The sequence below is a fragment of the Lepisosteus oculatus genome, chromosome 8 (assembly GCF_040954835.1).
Source record: "Lepisosteus oculatus isolate fLepOcu1 chromosome 8, fLepOcu1.hap2, whole genome shotgun sequence".
Taxonomy (NCBI): Eukaryota; Metazoa; Chordata; class Actinopteri; order Semionotiformes; family Lepisosteidae; genus Lepisosteus; species Lepisosteus oculatus.
Genome location: NC_090703.1, coordinates 51,680,736 through 51,702,293, shown reverse-complemented (window position 1 = coordinate 51,702,293; position 21,558 = coordinate 51,680,736). Strand labels below are relative to the sequence as shown.

Sequence of the window (21,558 nt, the reverse complement as noted above, 5' to 3'; positions counted from 1 at the left end):
CTGAATTTAAAGAAATCATGCCAAACCAAAATGATTGTCCTGGATATGATTGGACTTTTTTTTTACATATTCTGCATTTGTGGAGGTTTAATTACTCTGGTGCCAGCTACAGCACAGACGAAGCCATCTTTGGCTCGATTCCTAGAAGATTATCACAGGCACACATCTACATTTTTTCAAGGTGTGAATGAGGGATGCTATTTCTCTGATTTGGCCAGATATAGCAGAAAAAGAACAACTATTGCAAACAAAGATATTTTTTGTTATATGAAAACAGAATCTACTTTAACATGCACAGTTTTAGAAGGAGGTCATATTCAGGTAGCTTTGATAGAGATTAAATACATCTACTTTCTCCAATATTAATTTGGTAAAAGTATGGTGAAACTAATTTAAACTGACTTTTATTTTTTAAATGTTGACCATGTGTATTATAATAGAACTCAATTAACAAATCTCAGCAGACAGAGTTTTGCAAAACCTGAAGTCTAGAGCATTGTCATCGATTGAATACATTTTTATAGTGCACTCCAGGATTCCCAACCAGCCATGCCTAACCCTTATCTCAAAAAGAAGCTGATCTGAATGTAATGAGGGTGCTGTACAAAAATCAAATATCATGCAAATCAAACCTTTTTCAAAGCATTTTACAAGCCTCACTGTGCTTACAGAGTACCACCAACATGCACACAGATAAGAGGGCGATCATATGTGTCACATTAGAAGGAAAAAGCAAACCTGGCACTTCTGTTTGTCAATCTACCCAGATCTCATTTGTAACTGATGTTGCCCCCCTACAGCTCCTGTCTTATGAGCATGAGAAACTTCTACTTTAGTGTCTCTGAGCCAGACCTGAGAGACGGAAACTACACCCCAGGTTGTGATATTCATTTGCTTCCTAAATACATAATTAATCTTTTAAAAAAAACTTGGATGCCATTTTTATTGGACAGATGTTTAGAGCACAATAAATGGGTCAGGTTGAAAACATCAGCTTTAATTGTGTAAGCTGTTAATGCCAAGTGTAAATGGTGCTATTGTAGAAAGTATTCTGCCTGCAAAACAGACCTGAAGGACCTATTGAGCAGCAGGGAAGGTCTCTATGAAGATGTAAGTACCACAGATCAAAGGAAGAGGTAAGAGATACCAAAGGGAAACATTAAAAAACATTTATAAAGTATACAGCCATTTCAGCATTCATACACACCTCCCAATACATACACATACAAGCTAAACTGTATACATACACGTGGTGTCTATGTCACTTGACTTTGTACACACTAAGCATTGAAAGTACAGCCTTTGTCATCAACACTGGCACTTGCTGGAAGCAAACAGAATATGTCCCCCCTGGTCTTGCATCTGTTCATGTTGCCAGTTGTACACAGACATTACCAGGATAGACAAGAAACACTGCTGGATGAAATCAGTGACATTCAATTTCCAAGAACGCAGTGAACTGGCTCCCACAATGCTGCTGCTCAAATTTGCAAAATCAGCGGGTTTGATGCACAGTATGGTTCTGAGGCTGAAATAGAAAGACAAAACAGGAGATCGCAAGTGATGCACAGCATACTCAGTAAACTTCATACTGTATATTAAATTCAATGATTCATTTGCTTTGGCTGCCATATTGCAATATTAATGGTGGTACCGGATTTGTCTTTGTCAGACATGAGACTCCATTCCCTCATATCACTCAAAGCAGTGCTTTTAGTTTTGGGAGCTTCTCATGACTTGCACCCTTCCTGGATCACCAGGTTGAAGCTGGCTGATTCGACTAGCCTGGTGTCCTCAGAGGCAGGCAGGATACCCTGATGCATTGTTTCATGTTTTTTTAAAGTAAGATATTTACTTACTTAAGATACAAATATTTAGGCATAGTCAAATTCAATGAGAGATCTGGACACACCGAACCACCTTAAAGCAAAGTGTTGCAGGGCATTTCAGATCCAAGACTTCAGATAATTTGGCTAAAATTAAACTCTACATCACATTTTTGGCTGTTCTGTTTTTTGCATGCAGGGATCTAAAGTGCCACACAGCAATGTAAAGCTCTGTAACACACACTAGTAGAATCTTATTAAAGTGTGGCGAAAGCCTGGCTAAAGCAAAGACTGGACATGATCTAAAAACATCTTTCATCCAATTGTTCCCCACGTGTGGCTTCGGTGTATTTATTTCTCTTTCAATTGGCCACAACGTGCCTAAAACTAATGAAAAGCAAGATTAGTCCAAAAGCAGAGCCTGAGCTCCTACAGAAAGGCCCGCTAGTCTGTCAAGCAGCTGAGGGGAAAGATTACAAAGAGTGCGACAGTCTGTCTCTCCAGAAGAGGCAGTGGCTCCAGGGCTAGGTGAAGCCTGCCATTCCCAGCATCCTTGTAATGTGAGTGCGCAGCCTGTGCCACAGCCTGCAGTCTCCCTTGTCCCCCGCGGGCAGCAGAAATCTGAATTTAACAGGAATGCAGCTGATGAACCTGAATTTCAATTCAAAAGCCAACCTGCTTCCTAATGGAACAGCATGCTGCTATTAGGGGGACTGTCCTTAAGGGATTTCATAAAATAATACTACACTGCTGCAATTTAAATAGAAAAAAAACAGAAATATTCATAGCAAAGGGGGCAGTGAAAAACTCAGGCTGGGGAAAAAGCCTCCCTTTACGTTTCTTTCTTTTATGAGTACAAAGGAGGAGAAGACCTGTGGAGGGTGGGTAGAATACAGAGAGAGGGGGATACTTTGTAAGAAGCCTGTCCACACAGTACGTGCGATCTCACATAGGTGAGCTAGTTACTCGCAGCCAGCAACTTAAGGAAGGAAAGAGACTCAGTAGCAGGAGATGATCTATAGTACACAGAGTATATCTTCAGATGAGGAGAGAAAAGTAAGTAACTTGAGCTGAAATCAATTCCTCATCCACAAAACATACAATAATAAACTGTTTTCCATTTCTTAAAATCATGGCAAACACAAGTGACACATTTCCACCAGAAGGCCTTCTTCAGTTTCCTAATGAAAAGTAGAACACTTGCTTTTCCATGTGATCATAAGACTTAAAAGTTAAAGTACTATGTGAATACAGACAAAACTGTATAGTATTAAACAAAAGAGAGTCACCTTGCAATCAATATAACTCCAAATTTATATTTAAGTACATAAATTTAATTTTTCACTAAGTCCAAGTGCTTCCATGATTTGCAAGGTAAGTAGCCCATAAGCTTCCAGTAGTAGTCAAGCCAGCAGCCTATAAGCTGTAATAAGAGATGTTAAAAGAGATGGACTACATTACCATCATTGAGCTTTTCAATATATGGAGTTTATAACAAAAGTTCAGGAGGGATGACAACAACCAATCTCAGTCAGACTCAGCTGCCAGTAATTAGCAATTGCTCCTGGCAATCCATTCCTCTCCCAAACGCTATAAATACCAACGAGATCCCCATCTCTCTCTCTTGCACGTCTCTTGCATCGCCCCTTGGTCGCTCTGCATTGGGATCCTGGTCTCTTTGTCCTATGTCCGGGAGGCCAGCCCTCAGCCAAGTGGGTTAAGCCACAATTTCGCTCCATGATATTTTCATCTTGGGTGTTTGTCATTCCTCATGAAACTCAGAATATACTGATCCATTTCCATCTCTACTGTTGTGTTGAGTGTTAAGAATATCTATGTCCAATTACAGTACATCTATCAAGCGCTATAAGATTATTCCTCATAAGGAACTAATAGATAGTTGAATAAATAGAATTCTGGTCTATGCAGACCTGTTTTTGCACTTTTCCTCCATGCAATATTATCCCACCTCTGTCTTCACTGATGCAAATATCACAGAAAATGAAAATGTCAAGATTATTTTTATCTAAATATTAGTGAAGAAAAAAGAACAGAAACATGACTGTCATTTCGCAATATATATTTTTTTGTAATATAGATCTAAGCTTAAAGCACTCTTCAATACAAACAATTTTACCTCTTGAACATACTGTTGAATACATCCTGTCAATCCACTCCACTTAGATCTGTTTGCATTCCCATTTTTGAGTTTTTTATGTTTGGCTGCAGAATCAAACCTGATCTTTGCTGTGAAAACTTCATGAACAGAATAGATTATTATATAAACAAAAAGCTAAAGAAGATGTAGTCAAGATTATTTAATTATAATTATTAGATGAAGCAAACGGATCACCCTTAAAGATCACTCAGAGCCTCTGCAGAAGTCCCCTGTTACAGACCTCCCGGTGGGCATTTTGATAATCCTAACATTTCTTTTTAGTTTATATTTGCAGGGCCATGGGAATCGCAAAAGCTGCTCTAAACCATTTTTAGGAGGGACAACGTATGGTGACACAACCATGGGAACTATTTTGACTAAATTAATATAAGTATAACACTCACACAATGATTTTAGTAAGCTCATTTAACTAATTGGGTTGTAAAACCATGCATCTATTTTTCAGTAGTCAAGATTAAAACATCTCGGAGCAGATGAACCAGCAATAAAGGCTGAGGATTGAGGATTCAGATTCAGCATAACAACAGGCTTCATAACATTAGCATTGGGTTAAAGAACAAAGGCAATCAAATATTTAAACTCACACCAGAGTATTTTCAACTAAGAAAACCTGTCAGTTTTAAGGCAGTATGCTACTGGAAATGACATAATGTAGAAAGATAATGATTTCCACAAAAAAAATCAGCACTCATTGATAGCGTTCCTTCTAGATTCAGAACCGAAAGGAATAAAAGATCAGACAGTCCTAAAGTATATGTATTCTCTGTTAAGGCTGACTTGAAATAACTTGGGGAAGCAGTGAGTACACAGCTGTATAATAAAAATGAGCCCTGTTATTGATGTCTAGTCTCCATTGAAACATAAAAGAATTCATACATGTACCCCGAAGAGAGAGTCAGGAGCTGCATTGGGATCAACTTTCACTTTATAATATCCCGAACTTTATTCAGGAACAAGAACTTTGCTGAAGCTAATTAATGCTGTTATTAAGCAGGAGGACTAATAGCAGCATTTGTTGTGATAACGGATCCTCTTTGTAGAGTGCCAGATTAGTTATAGATGACAGAAAAATCATCAGACATATCTGAACATTTTTATTTCCATTTTATGAATCCAAAAGCAGCATGAGGGGCTCTTTGGCAATGCATGTGGAAGACTGTTCCAGTCCGGAATGGTTAAATAATGCAGCTCATCTTTTGATAAGGACAAGGAGGGTGGGGAGGTGCACACTATCACACAGCTCCAGCAGCCTTCAGGCCTTGCTTTCAAGGCACAGAAACAGTCAATTAGTGACTACATCCCTGGCACCTAATTACAATCCTCAGCCCTTCTTGAGAGGAAATTCAAGGTCAGAGAACCTCCTATCTGTCTCTCATCAGCTGGGTGATGTGCGCATCTCATCCCCTTGTTTGTGACAAAAGACGAACACGTTTTTCATCTTCATTGAACCTCACAGATGAGATGCTCAAGTAGTGATCTGGTACTTAACACCCTAATTTTATCAACCGGAAGTCAATGCAGTTCACTGCAGGTCAGGGGATTACTAATTGCAGCTTTGCCCACAAAGTAATAGTGCTACAAGCCTCCTATGATTTCAGCCTTCAAAAAGCTCCCAATTTAACTCAAGTGATGCCCACATTTATTAGCCTGACAGCTGGCTGAGGTGAATCAACTCCACAGCTTTTATCCGCCACCAAAGATAGACACAAGCAAAGGGAAAGGGTAGCATTCCTGAGGTTGCCATGGCAATCAAACTCCCTTTTATTTAAAGCCTGTGCATTGGAAAATTGCTTGGACTGTCTAGGTGAGCAATGCCCTCATGTCTTCATGGTTACCTCACACAATCACAGCAAGGTAGGCCGCTGTACCCTTGCCATTAGAGTCCATGATATAAAACAAGCAGCAGTACAAAAAGCAAATTTGACCAGAGGCAATAAGCATCTTCTGAGAGTAATTGCGAGTGAAGACTCTGTTTTAAGACAGAAATGTCTGTGTATAAATATTGACCTGTCAATACATTTCTGCATAAACACAGGTACATGAGAAATGGAAATAGAGATTCAAAATCCTGTCATGTGAAATGTACATGAACCTGTAATGAGGTTCAGGGTAAATAATTTACTTTGAGACCATATACTGTATGTAGCTAAGGGTCAGAGATGATATGAGGTCTCAGGAGGATAATCTGTTGAGAATTGTGTGAACACTCCTTGAACGCTTGGCAAATGCTCATGGGTGTCCTGCATGGCCCTTGAGCACAGACACACTGTGCTGTGAGGAGGACTGTGGACCCTGGAGAGCAGCTGTAAGTAGAGCTGACCTGCTGGCCATGGATCACAGCAGCACACCCCTCTCCTCATCCCATACACACTGGCCACGCTGGACCCCAGTAAGACTGCCCCACAGCTTCCCAGGAACGGATTACCAGCCCCTCTACTAGGAAGAACGATCTTATGTGCATTATAGAAGGGAAAGAACATTACCACCATGGGCTGAACTGCACCTTTTCTGAAGGTTAACGTTACCTAGTCAGGTTAGACTTTGCCAGTCACAAAGAATGACCTTTTTAAAGGTAGATGTGGATATTTTTTTTCTTGATGATTAATAGATGTCCGCAACATTCATGCTAACACATGAATGAATCATTCCACAGAGAAGAAAACTGTCATTAGGTGGTCAGCACAACTTCCCATCAATCAGAGAGAACCAGTTACGAGAAAGGCCTTGGAGGACCATTTCTTTTTAATTTTCTCTATATTTTTAATTTATCCCGGTAAGTAGCTGTTTTGCTTTTTGCAGGATCATTATTTAAAAAAAAACATTTCACCCAAGGTGATTTATCGCTGCCCCTTTTTAATGAAGTGATAATGATAGACGTAATCTGGAACCACGTAATTATGTTTAATTGTTGTTTGTTTTGATTATTTGTGTCTGTAGACACAAGAGTGCTGCACAGGGAGAAACGGAGGCAGAGTGCCAGCTTCACCAGTGAGCGTACAGGATTTCAGAAAGAGTCTGGTGTGAGTGCTATAGGTGTGTCAGCCAAATTTCAAAATCCTTCCCAACTTACTTATGTTTCCTTTCTGCAAAATGCCTCTCTGGGGTATGTGGCCTAGCCACAGTTGTACTATGGCAGTCTGCTACACTGGGATTTGTAAGGCATACAGAAATGTCATTCCTTAATGGAAAGAAGCCTTGCTGGAGTCTATGAATATGGTCTGTGATTCACTATCTAATGAAATGTATTACATGTTTGAAGAGCATTACCAGCGGAATATTGTAAAACAGGTGCAAGCAACATTGGGAAAATGTAGCATCTGACATTTTTCTGATACTTTTAAAATGCTCCTGCTGGCTGGTATTACTTTTTTTCACAACTCCTGTTTTATTTATTATAGACAATACGAGTTACACCAAGCCTTTTGTGGTGAACGGAACAAAGAAAACAAAAAGCTCTTTCATAAAGTTGAAAAGACCAGTTTCTGCAAAATCGGACATTTAAGTATGTACTTCATTATTTTGTTCCTTTCATCTTTCTTTCTGTGCAAATTTAAGGCAATCTTCAAGAATTTTGTGCTTTGTCAATCACGTCTGAGCTCACTAGAGGAACAGGTGAATTCCTCCTTTTTTTTCTCCATTGCCTATGTGTCTGAATAACTACACATGCTCTCGACTGAATGATAAAAAGTATCCGTGATTTCCATTTCAGCAGACTGTATCTCCAACAGACATTTCATAATGCCATTCAAAATATGCCTTTCCTGCCTATAGCTCAGCAAGCAAGAGGCAACATTCAACATCTAATTGCTTTACTACAATTAGAGCAGTATCGACAATAGGAAGGATATGATATATTCACTAGACAAAATTCTAAAATAGAGTCTAAGAGTTCCCATTGTTAAATCTTCATAGAACCAAATGAAAATTCCTTACAACTACAGACAGCTAAAACATACAGTCTGACATTTCCCTCATCTTTGTTGGAAGAAGGATAATAATTATTTAACCATACCACACATGCTGAAGCATATTGAATATGAGGCTGTTACAACAGTAGCAGGTATCCACCACCTGGATAGCTGTGCAATAAGTATCTGAGAGCACAATGAAATTGAACTTTGTGAGGCTCTTATGATAAATTAAGACCTGTTTTTTTGGTCAATATGTCAACAACTAAATAAGAAACAGCTGAAAAGGGGGTTGGATTCTGATCCCGTAACAATTAACAAGGCGGATTTAAAGACTGAAAAAGGTGTGGTGGCCATGAAGTAGATTTTGTAACGAAAGCGTTCTTTCTGGACCCTATGCGGACGACACAATCCGCTGAAAAGTGAAGAAAACATGGGGGGAAATCATGCAGGATACGGGGATGAAAACAGGGGGCGTGGCCTTGGTGCGCTGGTGTTCGGGGGAGGTGTGGCCAAGGCAAACAATCCAGGAAGAAGTCCAAAGGAGAAGCCAAACGGAGGTGAAAGTCCAAAGCCGGATGGCCCATCCTAGACAGACGATTAAAAACAGAAAACGGGTCGGAACCAGCAGGGGAAACGGGAACAGAAAATAAAACCGAAACGAGACCAGGCGCTTCCAGGTCCCGGACTCGTCTGGTACAGAAACCAGAGCAGATCCCGGATTAACGTCGTTTCTGGTTTTAAAGGGGGGCTGGAAGGAGGCTGGAACAGGGGGCAGGTGCACAAAATCAGGTCAGAAGTGAAAGAGCCAGAGCGCCCTTTAGGGGGAGGGACTACAATCGTGACAGATTTATAATTAATCCAAGGTCTTGATAACATAATAACTAATGAGATCACAAAGCTTTCTGCTCTTTTTCTTTTCCTAAGTTATTCCACTATATATTATAAACTTTAAGTCTTGTGTTCTGTCAAGATTGTTATGATTGTGACCTCAATAAAGGTAGTCATAGTAACTAGGCACATCTACTTTTTGAATTGAATAGCAATCTAGAGTATTAAGAATGCACAGGAAAGAAATGGAAGTGATTTTCATAGAGTAATGCACACTATTGAGCACTATAACACAGGCAGCTCTGATGCCAAGAACATGGCAAGTGTTTTGAAAGTTTCAGCAAAATCAAAATAAAGCCTTAACAGATACACAACCTCAACAATGTAATTTGAAAAGGTAAATCATTACCATTTAAGAGTGTATAGTTGACCGTGACGTACATGAACAGGTAATGTCTGGTTTCTCCAGGTGATTAAATTAATACATTCAGTGGCAAATTTGTGTAAATCATGCCCAAGAACACAATACACAAGAAGGTACAATACACAATCACAAAAATCATCCTTTTGTCTTGTAGTAAAACTATTAATGGTGTCTGCTTTTGAATTGGATTACAGGCTAACAAACTAAAGAAATATGTTGCAAAGGAAAGAAAAGCAGCTAATCTTCATATCAGAACAGTTTCACAACTGCATGGGCATGCATAATATCTCTACATGCTGACATTTCCTCCCATTCTTTAGTTACAGATTTCATGACAAGACTGCAAATGGAAATGGAGTTAACTTGCAACTTGAACTTTGCTCTATTCTTCCAACACTCCACAGTTCTACATATCCCACCACACTTCCAACTTATTTGAGAGAGATACCTTGTCTCCGCTCTTCAAACCCTCTGCTGACTGATGGTTTCACACAGGTTTCAACTTCAATAGCCTATCGATTTTTCTAGGTGAAGTTTACAGTTTTTGCTTATATATATATTTATTATTTCACTGTTAAAGTTTTATAAGATATTGAATTCCTTTAAACATCCGGACAGAACACATGCCCTACTGCTTTCTAATTCTCAGTCCTGGTTTGTTTTCTCATCTCACAGGAACTGAAAGAAAGAAAAGGGAATTGAGTGTGAGCTACTTTATTACTGCTCTATGAGAACAATGAATGCTTGGACATCATTCTCGCCCAAGGAATCTTTTCTGTTGCTGTCCTTGCAGAGAAGCATTGACTCAGATTTCATGAGCAGTGGCCAGGCTATCATCTAATAGTATTGACCCTGTGATGGGAAATATATACTGTAGCCGCACAGTTTCTGAGAAAATTTGATAGATTGATAAGTGGAAGGTCAGAAAGAAAAGGAAAAAAGACAAAGGTTTGCACCCTCACTAATCCCACACTCAAGGGAAGATATTATTGATGATGATAATAACAAAAGCAACAACAATAATAAAAATAATAACAACAATAATAATAACAATAAAAATACTTTGCATAATAGAAGTACAGAAGCACAGTGAACCAAATTCATACTTAATATACTGCAATCTCTTATGGGTCTGGGCAGTGAGCTCTGTCTCCTGTGAACTGAATCCTGGTCTTTGGCAGAGTGGGGAGGATCTATCTCCCGTTGTGTGAGGAGAGAGGAGGTCTGAGCCAGTGGATGTCAGATTAACTGTTTAACTGTTTGTGGAAGACATCGCCATAGTCATTACGCTGTTCAGTGCCTTATACAGTATGTTCGCACAAGAACTTTAATTTCCACTCTATATTTCTTAGGAAGCAAGTGATATTTGCACAGGGAGTTCATTTTATTCTTGAATCTTATTTTATAATTTAACAATACTATGGTAGATAATGTATTGTAGTAGTCTCAACAATATTAAAAACAGGCAAGTATCAATTTCCTCAGCCGCAGACACACAGAGCACGAACCTTCACTAATACAGTACAAAGGGATGATTAATGATGCACCTCATTGATAATTACTGTACTCTCATTTCTATTGCTTCTTTTGGCCGAGAAGGTCCCAAAGTCCTTCCTGGATAGCAGGGGCCCACACCAGGCACCTCTGAGATGCAGTCCCATCTGGTACAACAGCAGCGACACTCCAAGAGCTGCTCTGAGCTGCTCTTCCTCGGTCACCCTGAGCTGACCAGGGGGAGAGGTGAGACCCCAGGACAAGTGGAATTTAGCCAGGGGACCAGAATTTTCATTCCCACTCTACCAAACAGGGGAAAAAGGAGAACATGTTAAAAGCCCAAACGTCACCAAGCTGTGCCTGCCTGCATGCAGACAGCAGTGCTGGACAGAGTGTTCCCTCATTAAAAGCACTTATTAGTGAAAGAAGGGTGAAATTCTAACCTACAGCCCCTTGTAGGACTATGGAAAGGATTCAACTGAAGCTTTGTACAAATTAAGCAACAAGTTAGCTTTTTTTCCCACAGAGACTGAATAATTTCAGCATCAGGAATCAAATCCCATTACTGGGGGGGGTGATGGCTGTGGGTCCAGAGAATCTACCTTGGCACAGGTCCTTTGTGCTCACTTTTGAGGCAACTATTGCTAGTTTATTAATGGGCTTTAAGAAATGTAGTGGCTGGGATGAGGGTGGCAGGTTAAAAGCCGCCTGAATAAGAACTGCTGATGAACTGTGACAGACCTTCGAGAATGAAGCAGAGCCTCCCGATGGTCCGGCAGTGAAGGCAATCAACAGTCCAGTAAGAGAAAAGAAAGAAGAATGCACTATTGCCCTCAAAAAAGAGAGAGGAACATAGAAAAGTATAAACAGATTTGGAACAGATAACTGAATACAGGAGAGTCAATATTGCACCAAATCCCACTGTAGCACAGTAAAAGTAAAGAGTGCCCTGGAGCAAGGAGAGGTCTGCTAGCTAGGAAATGACATTTGATGAAAGGCAGAGGTAGAATGGGCACTTAAAGTATCTTGTATTGCCAGAATATTTCTCCACATGGAATAAATAAAAAACTAGATTAAATAAGGGCCTTGAAATATCGTATGACAACTTTCAGAGTTATAAATTAAATCTAGAAAATGCTTTATCATGTATGCAAAGGATCTGAGCTCTCCTTCATGCCATCTGACCATGCACACAAGACAGAGTTCCCCCTGAATAATAGGAAAATGATACGGCATTACATGAACACTTGTATATATTCATGCTTATTTAAAACATTACCTGTTGTGGGGAGGCTGGAGATTCTGGGGTACTCTGCGTTGGAGAGATGTCACAGGACTGGCTAAAATCCATTCTAGATTTCTGCATTCCACACCGAATGAAGGAAGGAAAAAAGGCATTCTGAAATTCATAGCCCAGATGAGCTGGAAGCACCTCGGCTTAATGAATAAGATAGGACCAAATTTGGACCCCTGATGGTAAATTGAAGAGTTATTAACTTTGCTCAAAGACATTGAAGAAAATGTTAATTTGACTGCAGGGCGCTAGGCCCTTTACATTTAGACATTTTAAACCAATTATAGCTAATTTTCGTTTTCCTTTATCATTAAATACTTCATGTGGAAACCTATTTAATTTGACCTTCGTATTCCTTAAGGGATTCAACCTCTGAGTGCACTTCATATTTTTTAATTAATAATTCATCGTTAACTGACAAGGATCTTCCAGTAAACATGTGTTTGAAAATGACACTCCTTTTATTTAGCCAGACTTCTTTACATTCATTAAAACTCTGTATTTTATTATTTTTTCAGCGGTTGTCTAACCAGTCACAGAAAGAAGCAACTTGTTAATATTGAGAGGAGTTTTCCTCAGCAAGTTTTTAGTTGGTGGCAAACTGAACAAAGAGACCCAGAGTTCATGACTTCTGACAAAAAGAAATATTTAAAAATGAAATGTGCAAGTGCCATTGTGTATAGTAAGATTTTTTCTTACTTCAGCCTCATATTTAACTTTCTAAAGCATTTTTAAGGCAGTCAGAATTAGCAAAGCTATTGAAGATCACACCTAAAATGTTGTGACAAGTTCTGTGAGATTCAAAGATTGCAGAGACGTCACCTTTATTTCATCCTTTTAGACAAAATTCACTGCGTACTGTTTCTTCTTTTGCTATTTATTATGTTGCTGTCAAGTGCAGTCTCCTCACGACCTTTTCTTATTCCTGTAGAATTTGGAATGCCCATGGCTTTGTACACCATGAGCCCTATTTAATCAAAGCACCAGCCCTGGGAGGATAAGGCCAGTGTACACTTGTGTCTGAAACATTTTACACTGTGTGGGCTCCTCGGTGTCGTACAGGAGAGTCAGCAGTGACTGGAGGAGCTACTTGCATCTCACAGAGAACGTTGCCAGATCAAGACTGTTCAGGAGATCCCTGAGGTCACTGGACCAGAAGCTGAGGATACCCTTGCCTGCTGAAACTTGCTGAGCCCTGATGGTACTTGTCTAGTTGTGTGCTGCCATGTGGACAATCTGGTTCAATTCACATGTAGATTTGGACTGATATTCAGACATTTGGCCATGCACAAATGTGGATGAGAAATAATTGCATCTCAATAAACATTTTATTTCAAAACAATAAATTCATACTACCTTAAAACTAATTACCTTAAAAGGTAATTAGTCTAGCCTGGAGATATAATGATATAATGTCCTTTCTCACATGATCCCACTGATAAAATGCCATTGCATACTGCAGCTGTGGATGCCTGAAAACAATCTCTACAGGAAACACTCCTATCAATGAGTTTGCACAGTTACAGACTATACAATAAAAGAATGAAAACAAATTCTAATCTTTTTTTAATTACATGGAGTGTTTTTTTAATTACAAAATAGTCTAATTAGTGGGTTTTTGATGCAAATAAGCCGAATGGTGGTAATTATTTAGAGTGGTTAAATGGTTAGTTTTGACTTTAGTTTCAAGTCCACTCTAGATTTTTCTTTTGTTTAAATAAATAGACAATCTCTCCTTTCAGTAAATCACTGTTTCTGAAGGAGGCATACAGTAGCTGTTAAAGAGAAGATTATTTAGTTCAAACAACAGCAGTGAATACAAACTAATTCTCTGTTCTTCCTTCAAATATTTTCTTACTTTATCACTTTTGCCTGACACACACACACATTGGAGCAGTAGAAAGAAAAAAAACAATGGCATTCTGTATTGGTATTTTTACTGTGCACAATTATGAGGAGTGTGAATTCCAGCTGAAATCATCTTTGCTGAAGTTTATAAGGAAACAAAAAAAAAAGAAATATACTTTAATGTGTATCTCCTTTGGTTTTTTCTTACCTTACCAGAAAACTGCTTTTTATCTAGAAGACACCTCTTAATTTAACTTATTTAAATTAAACAGGCAACAGGCTACAGGCAGCTTGAGATCTTAACATTTAACATCAATCGAGTCGCAGCTAAGCACAAGGTAAGAGTGACTTTCTCCTTCCCCTGGGCTCAGTATTAATGAGGCTGTATCATACTGCACTCATGGACACAGACCTTCAGATATTTCCCTGCACAGCACCTATACAGTATATCATTTCCTAATAAGAAATCTTAATTTTTATCTATAACATTTCAAAAGCCTCCCTTACTCACATTGCTTTTAGAACAAACATACTGTACATGGGACCATTATTTCCCACTTGACTGGTGCAATTTATAACTGTTTGTTTGCGTGTATCATAATTCAGCAAGCATTCTCTCCTACACTCTGTTCTGTTTTTACAAATTCGAATACGAATTATAATCATTGCTAATTTATTGCAGGGATACACTGACAATGGCAAAGTGTACCTGACCATATTCAGGTCAATGTTCCTTTTAAGGAGGGCTTGCCTATTGTGGCCTTAGCTAAACTACACAGCTTAAATCTTTGAATGACAATACTTGTTGGTAGAGCTGGGAGAGAGAGCATTAATGCACTAGCAATCAATTTCAAGAGGCCTACCTTATAATGACAAAAGGTTGCAAGTGAATTGAGTCTGAGTTCTAAATTGCAGACAATCCAAATAACACTGTCGAATGGACGGACAAGCACCAAGTTTTAAAATTGATTCTGAATTTGAAATCGGGGTCTCACAAGATTATGTGTCACAGGGCATTTACGTACAAATCCACAGATGCACATAGTCACAGATGGACAAAACGGAAAGAAGAGCAACTTTAAGAAACAAAACATAAGCCCAAACAACAATGCCTAATCATATTTGAACATTCTTTTCTTTCATAAGGATTGTGTCTTGACTGATGTATTCCTGTACTGTTCATTAACTAGCTAGGAGTGAGACTACATTCCCACAGCTCTGTGTCAGAGTTCAGTCAATGAAAGCCAGTGAAAATGAATATGAAGCGAAGGAACAGTCATTGTGCTGCTGACCAGAGCACGGACTACCTCACACTAGAGTTGCGGATCTTGATATAAAGGCATGTAACCATCGTGCCTATCAGTATCAGATAAACAGAACAAGGATCTGAACAAGCAACAAATGAAAGGGAACCTAATGACACTTCTAACATGATCTTCAAATAACAACACAGGGTCAAAAGTTCTACAGCGGGTTCAGACTGCAGTCAAGGGTTTGATGTCAGCACCATCAACAACAGTCCTGACATTGTCAGCAATGTGAAGCTGTTATCTGCAGCCTATGAGCATAATCTCAGCCTTGCCACAGGTTAGCTTAAAGAAGCTAAGCTCCCATGTCTTAATATCAGACAGGCGCACTTAAACTATAGAAACCACAGCGGCAACGTTGAACTGGCTAAGTCAGTGTCATCTACTGTACACTAACTTCTGCGTTTTGCTTCACTTTAAGGTCTCTTACAAAACAATACATTTATTGACATCACTTAGACGTTATAAGAACTTAAAGGCTGTAAACTAAAGGAGGTAATTCTGCCCAGAACACCTGTTTTGTCCCAGGATGTTGTAAAAGAAACCAATGTATCAACTTCAACAATGTGGCTAGGTATCTTCGTACAGATCACCACAGCTCCTCGTGCCTGCAGTTCCCACTATCAAATGCACTTCCCACAGTTTCTTTCTGTCCTCCGGTTCATTTTTTCAATGGGTCGAATTTCTCAGTGTCTTTGAGTTTTGTGAATACATGAATCATATCTTTTCATAGTCTTCTCTGTTCAAGACGAAATGAAGAAATTCAATTACTTTAGCCTCTCAATTTAAGACATTTCTTTAAAATCAAGAATGTAAGCAGTTTCAATTCTCTGGACTGATTCCAGAGCAGCACTTTAAAGGGTATATCTATATTTAACATGGCGACCAAAAATGTGCACAATATTCTAAATTTGTTCTTGCTGGTGAAAACTCCTTTGGATTAACTTCATTGTCAACACTCTTAGTACTTTCACATAAAAATATTAAGGTCTTAGATAATTATTTAGATCAGATAATGTTCCAGGTGATGTGGTCCACATCTCCAAAAGTAAAATAAAAATCATTAATGAAACAGAAATCAAAACACAGATAAAAATAGAATGAACCTGTGGCCCTGAACTGTCTGTAAAATGTAGTCTAGGGGTTCCAGTTCTTTGTCTGTGGCAGGGAATGCAATGCATGTTGAGTCTGGCCTTCCAAGTTGGATTTCTCTAAAGAAATGACTCATGGAAACAATCCTATTCTTAGGAAAGAAGGTGGATTCCAGTTCAATGTTTCCTGTTCTCTCTTTTATCTGTTTTTGCACTGGATGATGAGGAAAATATTCAAATCAAGGCCTCTATATGCCTTCACTCATTAATTGTCACTTATAAAAAGACCGCAGAGAAGGGCTACCTGCCTTGCATCAAAGCTGACATTTTATTCAAGAGCCTGGAAACAAGGGCTGAATAAGGCAGCTCTCAGCGCAAGGACTGCATTCATCTCCTTCAGAGCAGGGTGCCATTGTCAGGCAGCTGTGTGCTGAATAGGGAATCAGCTCCCAGACAGCCACTATTGGCACCATTCGAATCGAGGTGGATTACATTCACACTCTGTGGCAATAGACACAACCGAGGAAGTGGGAGAACAGACAGAGCACTATGCTGTCTGTGCCCCTGCAAAAATAAAGTATATGCTTTCTGAGAATACAGCTGACTGGGGAACTGGATAAGACCATTTTAAAGACTGCAGAAGCAACAGTGATACTGTGCTTTAGGAACCACACCTAGGACAGCTGAACTACCCAATGGATCAGGGTGTGCACAGAAAATATCACAGAATACCCACCTCACATTGGGGAGACTATAGAATCACTAGCACTTGGCTGGCACTCAGGAAGCTTAGGGGCAAGTAGTAGGATGCATGGATTGATGCAGTGTGAACCTGACTTGAATTAATAAGTCATGTTCATGCTGATTGCCAAGGTTATAGCAGAGTATCCACCAGAGGGCTTTAACAGGAAGTGTTTCATTCAGGTCAGGGCCCTGCTGAGCAGTACTGACTACCCTCTCATTACACAGGGTGTGGTTCCTATTAAGAACATTGCCTATATTGGAGGTCAGAAATGCATGGGTGATGGCCAGAGACCATCAGAGTGTGGCAGGCCAGATATGGAATGAAGTAGTAAATATGGTTTTCTAGGTGCTGAGTGGTCCAATTTTGTTTTGTTTATATAAAATGTCAACAAAAGGAACCATGTAAATATAAAGAAGACACTGCCAATAAATATGCTACTCCACCTGCTCTGATGGACCTGCAGAAAGTTACACACATTTTCCGGTTTTTGCCTGGTCATTGTGAAAAGTAATATTCCAGTCCATTACTACACATTAAAACAATAATATTCAACCCATTCATGATTTTTGAGAGAGATCTTCACTCCAGCCCTGCTGTAGATGGTCTTGTGGAAAATGAGCTATTTTCTAATTCTTCTTACATCTAAAGAGGATCTCTAACCCTTTGCCTCTGAGCTCATTGCTAAACATAGCCTTGGAATTGCAACTACTGCAGAAGCCCTTTGAGTTATCCATCCAAGCACGCCTGTTTATCTAGTAGTACCTCTGCAGTCATAGAACCACCATGAAATGATTCTAATCAATATCTTCCTCTGCGCCATGAAACATGCTCATTTTTTCGTGAGAGAGAATTAAAGTCCAAATATTCTTGGAAAATGATTTCTGCATATCACCTTATAATGGAGCTAAACTTACACTGATATCACTACTCTAAATATATGCTTCTTGTAGCAAATAAAATATTTTTGACAGCACTATGCAGCTGAATTCATATTCAGTTTCCATTACCTGAAAAGGCTCAGATTCTCAGGTGAAGACACAATTAAATCAAAGTAATTTGGAAAGCTTCTCCCCAGGCACTGCTTTTTTTTTTGGTCCAGCAATAAGAATCAATGTTTTGGAGAGGCAATGTGTAGCATTTGAGTTGAAATTGATAAAGAGAAAAAAATTGAGAGAGGGAGTGAGTCAGAGCTGGAGAGAGAGAAGGAGCCAGTGAGAGAGACTAAAAGTCTCACACATTGAAGTAGACGGATGATTCTCTGGAGCGAGGAATACGGTGCAGCAGCAGCTTGGAGAAGAAAGAATGTTAACTGAACTTCAGGTGATGAAATCTCTTTTCAGTAATGAGCCTGCTCTGGTGACTGCGGTTGGAGTTTGGGTTGTTTGACAAGTACGTTAGTCAGTGCTCACTAGTCTCACAGTAAGACTGCGACAAGCTCTCCCTCTACCTGTCTGTTTCCATTAATTCTTTTTAATAAAAAGACACAGTGGCTATATTGCTGAAAAACACGGCAAGACGCGAGGGAAAGGTATTTTTAGTGCATCTAAACATTACATCACACATTTACTTTGCACTATAATCAGTTCTGTAGAGCAGTAATTTTGCTTAATGGCAGATAATGGAAAGCTGTTTGACTATACGACTCTTAATATTTCAAACACCCATTCTCATATTTCTCATAAACAAATGAACCTTATAGGTGAACACATTTACCTTGCTGCTTGGCAAGCTAAATATGAGTGCATTTAATAAGTGTCAACATTTTAGTTTGCAAAAACAAACATGCATTTTTCTGCACTGGTCAATTAATATACAATAGAATAAATGAAAACAATGTGCAAATGTGAGTGTATTTGCTATGGTAATTACATATGACATCACATATAAATCCCTGTGGACTTTTACTTACACTTTCATGGTTTTCTATTAGTGTTTTTATATTTATTGGTGCTAGTACTTGCACTCTTCACCAGGCACATCATTGACTCTTGAAACATCATAAGTTAGAATTGTAGGACACTGCATGCAAATCAAAAGAAAGTTTGCCTTTCTGAATGAACAAGTTAATCTTGCACTTATAGTATCCATTGTTCATGACACAGACATGAACGCCTAGACAAACCCATATAAGAGGCATTGTAATCGACAGAATCCAGTTTTAAAACAGAATTCTAGACACACACTTGAGCTCTGTCACATGTCACTGACGCAGTCTCAGTCCTCCTTAACAATGACCTAAGAGCACAGTCAGTCTTTCTCGTTTAAGGATACATTTCTAACCAAAGGATGAAATTAAATCAGCTAATTACCCTGCTTTTTTAATGTTATCCTTTATAGGCAGAAGGCTTTTATCTGCATATGTTTTCACATAAGAGGGAATGTGGGCAATGCACTCTGGTGGTAGATAAATATGGTAAAAAGGCTGCATGAATTACAAAGCACTTTTCAGCTGACTGCAGCACTAGACATAAAGACACTCCCATTAGCAGGGGTTACATTACAATTAAACTGGTATGGTTCCCATTGTGCAAACTGTATGCAATGTGATGTAATTACATAGTAACTACTGGCACCTGGAAATTGCTTAGTGACGAGATTTTTTTTCTTACTTTTAAATTCGAGGCACATTTTAGTTGCCATGAAACAAATCAGATATAACGTACCAGAAGTGAGGGCTGTACTGTAAACCTCAAAAGGCTACATTGTAATCAGGGTGAAGCCAATGTGACAAGAAAATGTGTGAAGCTGGGTTTAAAGAGGGAACATTTTCAATAGTGCTTGTGTGGTGCCTGTCACTGATGACATCTTTAACATTCCTGTTGACAGCTTTGGCTATTGTAAAAGGGCAACAAGCATGCATAAACAATATTTAAATGGCAAATTTAGCTCACAAAAACAAATGTACCTCAGGCAAGCAGAAAATAATTTCCTTAGATTTAATCTAAAAAGATGCATGACTGTGAACAGGCACATATCACTTTTCTTCATGTGAGATGGGTGATTTTTGTTGTAGATGATTATTAGGTTTCTTTTCAGCTGAGAACAGGTTAATTTACCGAGAGTCACAGATCTCACTGCTTTCCATCATGAAGCATTTGCGTCATGCTAATCACATAATAAACTTTGATATTTGGTTTAATTTATTCCATTTGCAGGTGACCTTTGGAGTTAAGAGTTATTATTATTTTTTATTGCTTTTCTGTTAATGACATCAATGTCAAACTCCTCTCTATTAGCAGTGCTAATGAACCAATGAGGAATTGTTCAGTCTTGACAAAATCACTGTTCTCAATTTAACTCAATTCTTTTGCTGCCCTTTTTGTTTGGGTAGTCCAGGAGAGAACTTATAGGTCGAAGTTATGGGTTGTACACTTTTGTTATTTTAAGGCTATGCAAAACAGTCCTCCACCATACTGTACATATAAGGAACTGCTTTCAAGAGGGTAAGAAAGGAACTGGGGGGGTATTATAATATAATAGCTTTGCGAATGTATAGCAGTGGCCAGAAGAGAGACTTTTTTCAGAGCCAATTACAGCAGAAACGTTTCCTTTTTGACATCGGCTTTTTCGAATCCACCCCAGGTCTGAAAAAAACAGGCTGATCGTGGCTCAATGGAGTTTTTATTCATGTTCATGCATTGAAAACTATTTTGGCTCATTTCTGAAAATAGTTTGTAATTAATAGCTTTTAAAAACATTTACAAATCAAAATCCAGACCCACGGAGAAACCTCTCTCACTGACTTGGTGACCAGAGTCAAGCAGTTTTTCTTCAAATAATTGGAACCAGATGCCCAGATACCCAGTTCCAGGATATTCCCGTTCAACTGTCTGAGAAGATGACATCTCAGGAGCCCAATGGGCTGTCTTTCAGTATGGTAGCACTGACATGTATTGCTGTAGCTGTCAGGCCTGTGGTATGCTAAATGCTTCCCGTACTTTAAAGTTGTACAAGTCATGCAGAAACTGTTGATCAATATTAATGCCACTAATACTGAAAATTACAAGCAAGTAAACTCATATATAACACATCTTTGCGCTTCCTTACCTTCAGAAATCTGCGGCTTTGGCATAGAAGAATAAAGCTTGACCCAGCCTTTACTCCTCTATCTCTGGAACTCGTGACTTGCTCTTCAATTGTGAGATGTATCCCTCTGTAAACACAGGGAGCATGGTTAAGGGATATTTCACAGCCTTGAAGAAACAGGAAAACACATAACATTGAGTATTCGGGAGCATTATTTATTTATTTCAGCTTGTTTACACAGGATACTCCCTTGGAGGAACTGGTCATCCTCAAGGGGCAGCCCCTGCTCTGGATCCAGGACGCTAGTGTTACCGATTCGACACCGAGCACAACGCCACGAGGCACGATGCCCAGAGAGAACAAAAACTCGGCACAGCAGTCAAGCACCAGCTTTCCTAGTTTTACGAAGCCTTAGAGAATTCCCACCATCTGAAACAGAGTTGCTTTTTTTTCCTTTTCATGCTCTTCTTTTTAAGTCCATTACATAAAAATGCAGGACTGATTTTAGAGAGCTGACAAACATATCGAGAGGTTCAAAGATAATAAGAACCTAAATTCTCTGAATTGTTGGGTTGTATAACAAAC

The 21,558-nt window shown here is 39.1% G+C and overlaps 1 long non-coding RNA gene across 1 annotated transcript; it reads right to left on the bottom strand.

Annotated features, from left to right (window-relative positions):
- Positions 1–450: 450 nt before the first annotated feature.
- LOC107077900 (uncharacterized) lies at positions 451–21,223 on the bottom strand. The gene is made up of 3 exons (XR_001478874.2): positions 20,995–21,223; positions 11,942–12,022; positions 451–1,528 (listed from the first exon to the last, which is right to left on the bottom strand). It is a non-coding gene; the product is annotated as an uncharacterized lncRNA (long non-coding RNA).
- Positions 21,224–21,558: the final 335 nt, after the last annotated feature.